The sequence below is a fragment of the Aplidium turbinatum genome, chromosome 4, assembly GCF_918807975.1.
Source record: "Aplidium turbinatum chromosome 4, kaAplTurb1.1, whole genome shotgun sequence".
NCBI lineage: Eukaryota > Metazoa > Chordata > Ascidiacea > Aplousobranchia > Polyclinidae > Aplidium > Aplidium turbinatum.
In genome coordinates, this window is record NC_137475.1 from 302,821 (window position 1) to 314,024 (window position 11,204).

The window sequence follows — 11,204 nt, forward strand, 5'->3', positions numbered from 1 at the left end:
ATTAATGCATGTTATTCTTGAGCTTGTTATGGTCAGTTCAACAAGTTAGTTTCACGGAATGTTCCTATGTGCTTTGTACGATTATTGAAGCATTGGTATAAAGAACAAATAATGAGAATAAAGTGGGGGAATCAAATTTCTGACCCCTTCCATGTCACCAACGGAGTAAGGCAGGGAGGGGTTTTAAGTCCCTACCTGTTTTCTTTGTATATAGATGACTTATCGACTGAATTGAATTCCCTAGATGTCGGATGTAATACTGGTTCATCTCACTTGAATCACCTAATGTTTGCAGATGACTTGTGTGTATTTAGTCCAAGTGCTAAAGGTACCCAAAAACTCATTGATGTGTGTGAATCCTATGCTTCTAGACATGACATTATTTTCAACTGTAACAAAACTGTTGGATTGGTCCATCAATGTCGAAAATTTAAAGTTTTGACTTCTCCATGCATGCGGTTGTACAATACACAAATTAAATTTGTTGGACAAGTGAAATATTTAGGTATACTGATTGATGATACCATCAGTGATGACGCAGATATTAAAAGGCAAGTGCGATCTCTTTATGTCGCTGCCAATCAGCTTAGGTCCAAATTTGGAAATTGCTCTACCGAAGTTAAAAATGTAATGTACCAATCATATTGTGTGCCAATGTATGGTTCGCAACTATGGTGTAACTATAAAACTTCTACTTTAAATCGCATACGAGTTGCTTACAACGACTCGTACAGAATTATCCACAATTTGTCGAGATGCGACAGTGCTAGAGTGTATCAGGTACAGAACGACGTGTTAACATTTGATGCTCTATTAAGAAAAAATTGCTATGCATTTGTAGAACGTTGCAAAAGATCAATTAATCCACTTTTGCGCAATGTTATGTCTTCTGATTATTACTTTAATTCTACATTTTATATTCACTACAACAGTATTTTGTACGTTGTTTGATGTAGCCTGCTTGATGTTGTGTTAGTCTGATATTTTGTGTGATGACTGTTAAAAATTTAAATTCTATGGACTTTGAGTCTGATTGCAAATAAATAAATAAATAAAATAAAATATAATGATCGAAGACCGAGAGAGACTTGATACTTGCTTCGATTCGAAATGCAACGAGTCATCGGGCGCTATTTGCTTGTGTTTGAAGCCCGGTTGCTCGCTTTGTGAAAAAGCTATCAACCTCAACTTTTGCTTGTTAATAGACAGAGATATGTTCTTTAAATTAGCGTTTATTAAATGCTGGTATCTTTAAAAATGTTTGTGGGATAAATGGTTAAATTCGGTCAAGTTCAACTCTTTACCTAGGAAATATTTTTAACGTTTAGAGTCTGGCTCACCTTTATTTGGATAGACGATAGCTTCTGCTTTCCAGTAATGGTTCAATTGGTAAACTCGAAGCAGAAACAAGCAACTTATAACTAATTTAATAAAGACATAAAATGATCGCAGACCTGGGGAGACTTGTATACTTGCTTCGATTCGGAAATGCAACGAGTCATCGGCGCTATTTGCTTGTGTTTGAAGCCCAGCTGCTCGCTTTGTAAAAAAGCTATCAACCTCAACTTTTGCTTGTAAATAGACAGAGATATGTTTTTTAAATTAGCGTTTATTAAATGCTGGTATCTTTGAAGGTATTTTTCGTATAAATGTTTAAAGTCGGTCAAGTTCAACTCTTTACCTAGGAAATACTTTTAACTTTTAGGGTCTGGCTTAGCTTTATTTGGGTAGACGATAGCTTGTGCTTTCCAGCAATGGTTCAATTGTAAAAATCGAAGCAAAAACAAGCAACTTACAACTAATTTAATAAAGACATATAATGATCGAAGACCGAGAGAGACTTGATACTTGCTTCGATTCGAAATGCAACGAGTCATCGGGCGCTATTTGCTTGTGTTTGAAGCCCGGTTGCTCGCTTTGTGAAAAAGCTATCAACCTCAACGTTTGCTTTTAAATAGACAGAGATATGTTCTTTAAATTAGCGTTTATTAAATGCTGATGTCTTTGAAGGTATTTTTCGTATAAATGGTTAAAATCGGTCAAGTTCAACTCTTTACCTAGGAAATATTTTTAACTTCTAAGATCTGGCTTAACTTTATTTGGGTAGACGATAGCTTGTGCTTTCCAGCAATGGTTCAATTGTAAAAATCGAAGCAGAAACGACAGAGATATATTCTTGATTAAATGCTGGTATCTTTAGAAGTATTTTTTGGATAAATAGTTAAACTTGGTGAAGTTTAACTCTTTTCTAAGGAGATATGTGGTGTTTTTCGGGCCTGTGTTACATTGCTTTGCATAGGTGAGATCTTCTGCTTTGCAGGGCTTGTTCAATTGTAAAAATTGAAGCAGAAACAAGCAAATCACAACTACTTTACTAAAAGCGGACACTTGCATGCTTTTTATCGTCATGGTTGACTGATTTCACCCCACTTTTCTACTATTTTTTGGTGGATACCTCCTAAGTGACGTAATCTCCTTTTTAACTAAAGGGGAGCTTGTAAACCAGCTCCGATTTTTGTAGTTACCGTCAGGGTTGGAAGTCGTGAATCAAAAAGCAATGACTATTTCACTATTCGATAGTTTCCAAAAATGCAATGACTTTCCGCTATCGATACTTAAAAAAAGCAATGAATAGTTAGAATAATATAATTACTAAAAATATTATATTTTATTGTAACTTATTTGCGTATTTTACAAACGACTCTCACAGGCATGGTTTTTCTGAACCGTGTTGCCGCAAAATTTTCCTTAATCTTTTAAAGTTCGAAAACCGTAAGGGGACTAGGTAGGATAGTAAACCGAAAACTAAATCTCGTAAATTCGTTTTGACGACGAAGTAAGTGAACATCAAAAAACGATTCAGCGGTTCTCCTAAATATCGATTAGTGAAAAACGAATAATGATTTCGTTGCTTGCATAAAAAAGCAGTGAATAACGCACATTCGATATTTATTTTTAAAAGGAATGGGTATAAGCATTCGATATTCAGAAAGCAACGAATAACGCTATCGAATAGTGACAACTATAGTCGTTAGCCTACTTCCAACCCTGGCTACCGTAGTAGCCTATCTTTTTCATCCCGGACGCGTTAATGACGAAAAATAAAATGATTGATTGTATGTTTTACATAATAATTGTTGCAATTCGGTGGTGGTATTCACGTTTTTCCCTGTTATTTCAGGAAAACTTTCGCAAGTGCTGTAGCCTATTCTAGCACACAATCACATATATTGGTCGTTGGTTAGTTCTTGGTCGCTGGTTTGAGTCTTCATCCTCGGCTTACTCAGTCTGAGAATGGAGATTTAAACCAACAGCAGTTGTTTTCAATCTCAGAGGCGAACCCTTTTTATTCATTGAAGTAGTGTGCCTGCCTCTTCACACTAGTGTGTATGAAACGAATGTGTAGTTAGATTTACTGTGATGGGGTGGTGGCTGACTAGGACTGCTTATGGTCTTTCGCTACAATCCTGATTGCGCCATAATCTAACCAACAGTTGTACAATGCAATAATGCATTGTTTTGACAATTATATACATTTACTTTGCTTGTTTGTTAATAAATGGCGCTGGTTGACTTCACTTGATTGATTGGTTGTTAAAAAAATGAGAAATCTTTCCTTTCTACCAATCTTGCCAGACCCTTTTTAGATTTCTGTCACAAACACCAAAATATAGTATATTATTTGTAAGGTCACAATTGAACAAAAGTAGCTCAACATGATTGATCAATTTGATCTTCATCTTCGGACTGAGAAAGCTTGTTTGAATCTTGGCGGTTTCACATACTTGTACAGGCTTCGAACCACTGTCGCCGAGTAGAAAGGCTTTCTTGCATTCTTGTGAAGATTTTAGTGAAAATCCGAAATTATTTACAAAAGATTAGGCTTAGGCTACCTAACAATAATATCGATTGCTTGTGCTGTACTTTTATGCTTGTAGATATTAACAGCAAACGCAATACTCCATGATCAACACGACACGTCGCAAAAGGGGATGAGAGCTTCATCAACATCATCAGGACATCATCATCTACCAGCTCATCCATTCCATCACCCACCAGGACAAGAAACAATAACTTAAACTGGATATCAAACCTCAATCGTCTTAGGCTACTGTGTGATGTGCAGTCAACCATAGAAAGAGCTCAACACCTGCTCTCCTGGGCCACATTGAAACGGGCTTTTGCCTGAGGATGGGTTTCTTTTATGTCCGGTTTTCTTTCTCCATCCTACTATTATTATTATGACTGCTCATCCACATCAATATTGGAAGTGGAAAATTCAATCCACAACACTTTTCATTAGGCTGTCATTCATTACTACATGTGTGCTTCTCTCTATTTTTGTTTTATTTTTTGCTATTTGTTTTTTTTTGGGTTTTGTGGCCGTGCTAACTACTGATATATAGCCTACTACATAATTTTTCATTCAGGCACGTTTTAAACCTTTCAAGGTTTTGCCACCTTTTCCCGTTCGTTAACGTGCTGGTAGGTTACTAGGTTTATATCGATTTTTGTAGTTAGGCTAGTATCTTTTTCGTCCCGGACGCGTTAATGACAAAAAATAAAATGATTGATTGATTGAAAGATTGACAGAGTAAAGTTTCCCATTGTTGAAGTGATGTTGTGAAAGAAGAGCAAAACAGGCAGAAAACACAGAGAAATCTCGGGCAAACCCATTTTAAACGGCAAAGCACAAAGCCTTGCATGACTTACAAAATTGTTACAATTTGTCGATACAAAACAATGATAAAAACAAACGGTGTTGCAACCGTGCTATATTTTTAACTGATTGTCCTGCTTTGGTATCATGCACGTTATAACGTCGGCGTTTTGTCGCTTCTACCTTTTTCTAGACCTCTGCTATGTTTGTCATATTTATTTTTCGTTGTGAATGGTCAAAAATAAAAACAAGCTGAACCAGTGGCGTAGCTAGGGGGGGGGGGGGGGCGGACCTCCCCGGGCGGCACGTCTGGGGGGCGGCACTTTCAGACAGGACGTTTTTTTTTTATAATGCAAAAGTACACGAAAAATAAAAGCAAACAGAATGGCAACGTTCAAAACGCAGGGCCGGATTTAGCCTAAGCGCTGCCCTAGGCAGATACGAAAAGTGCCGCCCCCCAAAAAAAATTTTTTGATGGTGCGCTACGATTTATATTTTCAATTCCTTACAAAAAAGTTATTTGCACAGTTTATTTGAATACATCAATAAATGTCATTGTATAATGAACTAATTGTTTAAAATCGCTTGCGGCGGGCTTTTTCTCTTGCAAACAAATCAATAATTTCTTCAAAGTCTGTAGAAACAAGTAAAGATGAGTTAATCCTCAAAAATGTGAGATCATTCATGGTTTAAATACTTTAAGCATCAAGGCAAGTACACAAAATAGCCTGCAACTTTTCCATCAACCTAACATTGACTAAAAGCATTTTTTCTAGGCTCCTTTAAATTTACTAACAGTGAAACAAACCGAACAAAGATTAATAAAAATTGCACAGACAAACCCTAGTCCTCCATACTAAGCGAGACAGAAAAATAAAACAAGCGCTTAGCAGCACATATTGTTGAAAACCAACCAAACGTGAAGTACTCTAGGGGCGATGACTTGCCATACATGACTTGCCATACATGACTTGCCGCACTGTTTATAAATGTGTGTGATGTGATAACATATTTATTAATTCCTATATATCTGTTGTGAATTATTATATTCACGTACAGTATTATCATTTATCAATGTAATATATTCGTATATTTTGCCGCCCCCAATAATTTGCCGCCCTAGGCAACTGCCTACTCTGCCTACTGCTAAGTCTGGCCCTGTCAAAACATCTTAAATATCTAAAAACGTTTCAAATTTTCATGAATTTTTCTGCCGTTATGTTTTTAATACGTCACAAAATTCCTACTAGCCTTTATTAAGCAGAGGCGGAAACATGCTCTTCAAATTTGGGTAGCCTTGTAAAAGGTTACAAATTGATTATTTTAATTCTGCAGTGCTTGTGCTTTTGCACTTGTGCATTCTGCAGTGTTTGTGCTTTTGCATTCAGTATATTACTAAATTATAGTGGTCAGTGGCGTAGCCAAAGGGTGGGGAGGGTTAGAGGTTTCAACCCCCCCTTTTGAGAAAAACTAAATGGAGAAAACTGAATCACTCTTTGAATTTTACGAAGCAGATCTGCCGTGTATAAACGCCCTTGCTATTATATCTGTATATGTGGTATCGATGTCTTTTCAATTCTTCCCAAACCAGTTTGCCAAAAAGTGATGGAAGTGCATTGCCATTTTGCCCGCAGTCAACGTTTCCAAACATTAATATTTTACTCCGCATTCTGGCTACTCTTCCAGTTAGCCTACCACTTGCACCAATGAAAGATCTTTTTCTGCTCTTCGAAGACTTAAACTTATTTAAGAAATTCAACCTCTGAAAACCGATTAAATGGTTTGGCTTTGGTTAATCTGTATAGAAAATTGATCCCAACTGTTGAGGATGTCATTAACAAGATGTGTGAAAAGGTTCGTCGACTTCTTTTTTCCCTTTAGTTTCATCAGTATCAATGAGTTTTTGCATTCTCATTGTTTGTGTTGATGAATTTTTCATAGCTGTTAGCTGTAAGCATGATTCTACTAATTCGACATGTTAAAGCAATTCTGGTGTTGTATCTTTTAAAATGAGTAAGAACTTGTGTGTCATATTATGCTTTATAATTCGAATGACCTTTCATAATTCATATAGCAGGGTGTGACCGCTCTACAACTGTTCAGTATCCATGGTATCCAGCTAACTCGTGCAGTCGATGGAAACACCGCAATATCTACAGCTGTGAAAAATTGCACTAACCTTTTATAGCCTATACCCGATTCCAGTGATTCGTTATACAAAACTTGAATATATCAGAAATAAAGTAACTTCTTTGTCTCAAAGCTTTTTGTCTGACACTTATTAAGATGTATGACGTTACATTTTTTAAACTTCGGGTTAACTTTAAAATATAAAAGTTAGTGACTTACCGGAGTAAGATCGTTTTTTGGATCAACTAAGGAGACAATTGATAAATAATAAAACTGTAATAATCTCGCAAAAAAAAAGCAATCAACCTTGTCTCTAAAAAAAAGTTTGCCTAATTTTAAATGAAACTGCATTAAAAGAGCTAGTTTTTCCAATACCAAACATTCAAATATCTCAGTCAGGAATTAGCAACAAGAAAACATAAAGACTTCAGCTTTATTTTCGAAAAATGCCAAAGAAAACATGATCTTATTCTTTTGCTATGCCACCGGACAGCACCATTTTACAGGAATATTTATACCCACATTTTTGTTGAAAATGCTCTCCGAATGCACCAAATTCAAAGTAATTTTTCAAAAATTTCTGGGGGAGGCCCCCCAGACCCCCCGCCGATAAGTGTCGTCTTCGACGAGTACACCGTTGGGCTTCGCCCGCCGGCCGTCAAAACCTCTCCCTTTCACAATTCCTGGCTACGCTACTGACAATGGTACGTTCGTCTGACTTTGCACCGCAACTTGAAAATAGCACGTTGCGTATTGCCATGCTGATAAAAAAACGCATTTCATTTTCACATGCTTTTTCTTGAGGGGGCGGCAAAATCTGAATCCGCCCCGGGCGGCACATTCCCTAGCTACGCCACTGAGCTGAACTGAACATAAACAAAAATAACCCATTCATTTACGCTTTTAATTATTTCTACCATCACAAAACAATATTTCTTGCCATAACATAGCAAGGGCTTGGAAAAAGGTGGAAGCGACAAAACGCAAACGAGCGTGCTCGAAAGAGATAAATGATTCACTTGTAGAGACCTGCGGTAAATGGTTGTTGTTCACCACTTTTCAAAGGATATTTTCTCTATAATATTTGCGCTTTTAAGTTTGTTTGTGAACTGAAATGACCGCTGTTGATAAATCGTTTCCCACTCTATATAGCCTCAGGGATATCTAAAGAAGGGGATACAAAGGCTTTTATTACGTCTGACAGTAGAAGGGCTTCTGTTTATCGTAAATAGTGCCTGTTTACCGTAAAATGACAATTGCGGGCACCGGTATTAGTGTAATAACTCTTATGTTAACCTGCATTGCGCTATTAGCATCATGCCTGGATAGTGGATACTCACTGCATGCTCATGGTTAGCTATACTTGTTAATTCAACTACCCGTATAGGCTAGCCTACTTGCTTTACATCTAGCCTAGGCTACTACAAAGGCTTTGTTAAGAAAGAAAGCTTACTGATGACTTTTCAACAGTCTTTCCAAACAAGTATTCTTTAAATGTGCTCTATTTAACTTTTACTAACTGTCTTCTGTAGCTGACTGTACCAGCTGCACTACAAAACTTTCTGTAATATTGAGAAGAACCGCATGTTTCACGCGTTACAAAACTACCGCCCTGGTAGTGTCATAAGAATAAGGCAATCGCTGTGAGTCTTCGTATCCCCTTTTCCAGATATCCCTGTATAGCCTATATGACCCTCATTAGCTTTCACAAATGGTTTTGTTGATAGATGGTACTTTTCTCCGTTCTTGAAGTACCGTAACTCAGAAAAACATTAGGCTATGCCATACCGTGATTGCACTCAATTATTTAACATCGCCTCAGCTCATTCTTTGACTAAAAATCTTAGAATGGGTTCACCACTTGTTGTTCTAGAATCGTAAATTTGTTGTTGAAGTTTTGAAAACTTTCACTAGTCTACGTAATTATTTGCCTTTAATCTGGAAGTCCACAGGTGTGGCTTACTGGTGTGTGCTGCAGCACCCCCAAAAAAGTTTTTTTTAATATCTTAGCGTTTCTACTGCCCAAAACATATTTTATGCTCTTTGTTAACAGAATTGCTAACTGTTAAAAGTGTAAACTATACTTGGAAACCGTGCATAGTCAAGGAAATATTTTGCAAAAGGGAACAATAAAACAAAGATGCGATTGTGACGTCGAGGAGTCGCGAGCTTTCTTGAATTGCGAATACAAACGAATAGCAAAAGGTTGTGCTGTGTTCAAACAGCACATCTGAGCATGATACTTTTTAATTGAAGTGGCGTAGCCAGAAAAAAAAATTGGGGGGGGGGGGGGGGGGGAAATATTTGATGAATTTAAGGGAACTACAAAGTGTGTTTCAACACCGCCACCTGACGTAGAAGCTTATGGACACAAAAACTTATAAGGGATTAGTAGACAAAGCTGCAAGTTTTTGCAAATTGCTGTTCAATTTAGAATCACAGTTCATGATGTTTGGTTGGTTTTGAATCTTTATCCTCGGACTGACAAAGCCTTGATAGGTTATTCCTGGTTGTTTCGCATACTTGTAGAGGCTCTTGACGCAGGGCCGGTTACCGAGATTGGCAGAGTGAAGTTTCCGATGATTGAACTCATCAGAGAAGTGGAAAAACTCCGGCCCGAAACAATTTTCTGTGCGCGTCAAGTTGGTTAATGACTCTAACCAACTGCACAAATCTCATAAATGGTAGATGTGGGTCGCATTCAAACAAATAATTGAGACAAACGTTTTGTAAATAGCCTATATCATCATCATTGTCAGCCATTGTTGTTCCACTGCAGGATGAAGGCCTTCCCCAATCCCCATACCTTTATAATTTTGTCTGTCTTTGCACGTTTGTGTCCAGTGTTTGTCGAATTGGTAGAGTTCGTCTCGCCATCTTGTTCTCTGTTTCCCTCTTTTGCGTTTATTGACTGGATACCGCTTGACAATAAACGCAAAATATATAACTCTAACCCTAACATCTCCATTTCTTTGGTCAATCTAAAATTAAAGCTCGTGTTTTGGCTATTTTAAATTTTGGCTTAGAGCGGCTCTCGAGAAAAAAAGTTTGCCCACTCCTGTACTATACGGCAGGGGTGTGCAACGTGCGGCCCAAATGTGGCCCGCAAAGATGTGCCAATTTTGAATTGTGTGCGGCCCGCGAAACGTGTTTATATAATTTAGTTTAGTCTGGTACATGTGAACAATTCATTGTGGAGTGGATTATTGTAATTTCGCACCTTCTGTTAACCATTTTAGAAATTTCCCACCGGCCACCGCTAATCCGTTGTATTTAATTATTTGGAATGTCAGAAGATTAGAGGTGGAGCCCTGCTATTGTCTCTGGCTTTGTGGCCTTTTTATTTGATCTCTAGCTTTAGACCTTTTGTAGAGCCGGCTTGCGTCAAATTTAGCAGTTGCCTAATGTAGGCCTAGCCTATAGGCCTACAAGCAGTTGGATCAGAACAACTTCAGCCTAGCGGCCCATTCCTTGCCAAATTTGTTGAACCAGTCAAAATAGAAAATTTGTTAAAATTAGAAGTAAAAAAGTAGAGGCATTGGAAGAAAAAAAATTGAAAAAGTGGCAATTGAAAAGGGCAAAACAAAACAATTGAATGAACTCAATGCAAGACTGCAGCAAAAAAACAGTATGCGAATGAGATGTATGGTCACATAATGTTCTTTATGAACAAATTACGACTTTGGAAAGCCACATACAGACAGGAAATCTTTTCCACTTTCCAACTTTGAGAGACCATGGAATGCATCCTGAGAAGAGAACTGAATTTGCAGATCAACTTGAAAAATTGTTGTAGGCCTATGAATTTTTGCCTCGTTTCAAGGACTTTAAATCTCATGAACATTTGTTTGGTATATTCTCTTCGGCATTCAACACAGACATTGACAAAGCACCAGGTGATATCCAACTTGAACTGATTGATCTTCAAGAGAAAACGGATTTGAAAGCAAAGTATTTAGAAATGAATCTTGGCGATTTTTACCGAAAACATCTCAACCAAGATGACTTTCCACATTTGAAAAAGTGCATGGCTTCAAAAATGGCTCTTTTTAGCTCAACGTATTTGTGCGAACAATTTTTTTTAAAATGGGCGTCATAAAATCTCCCTATCGATCGGTTCTGACAAACGAACACTTGGAAAATGGACTTCGAATAATTCGCTTTATTGCTAGCACTTCCATTGAAGTAAATTTGGAAAAATCCGTGGGGAAAAGAAGCCAGCTGCAAACTTCTCAATAAACTCGTTTTAAAGACTGTGCGACAATAGATTTAAATAGCAGTTTTCTTCAGAAATTTATACGTCTTAACTTATTATTTCTGAAGGAGATCCCCTAATAATACCATATGAATAACAAAAAAACTACTTTTTTGTGCCTGCAACTACTACAAATCATATGTCAAATAAACATGCGGC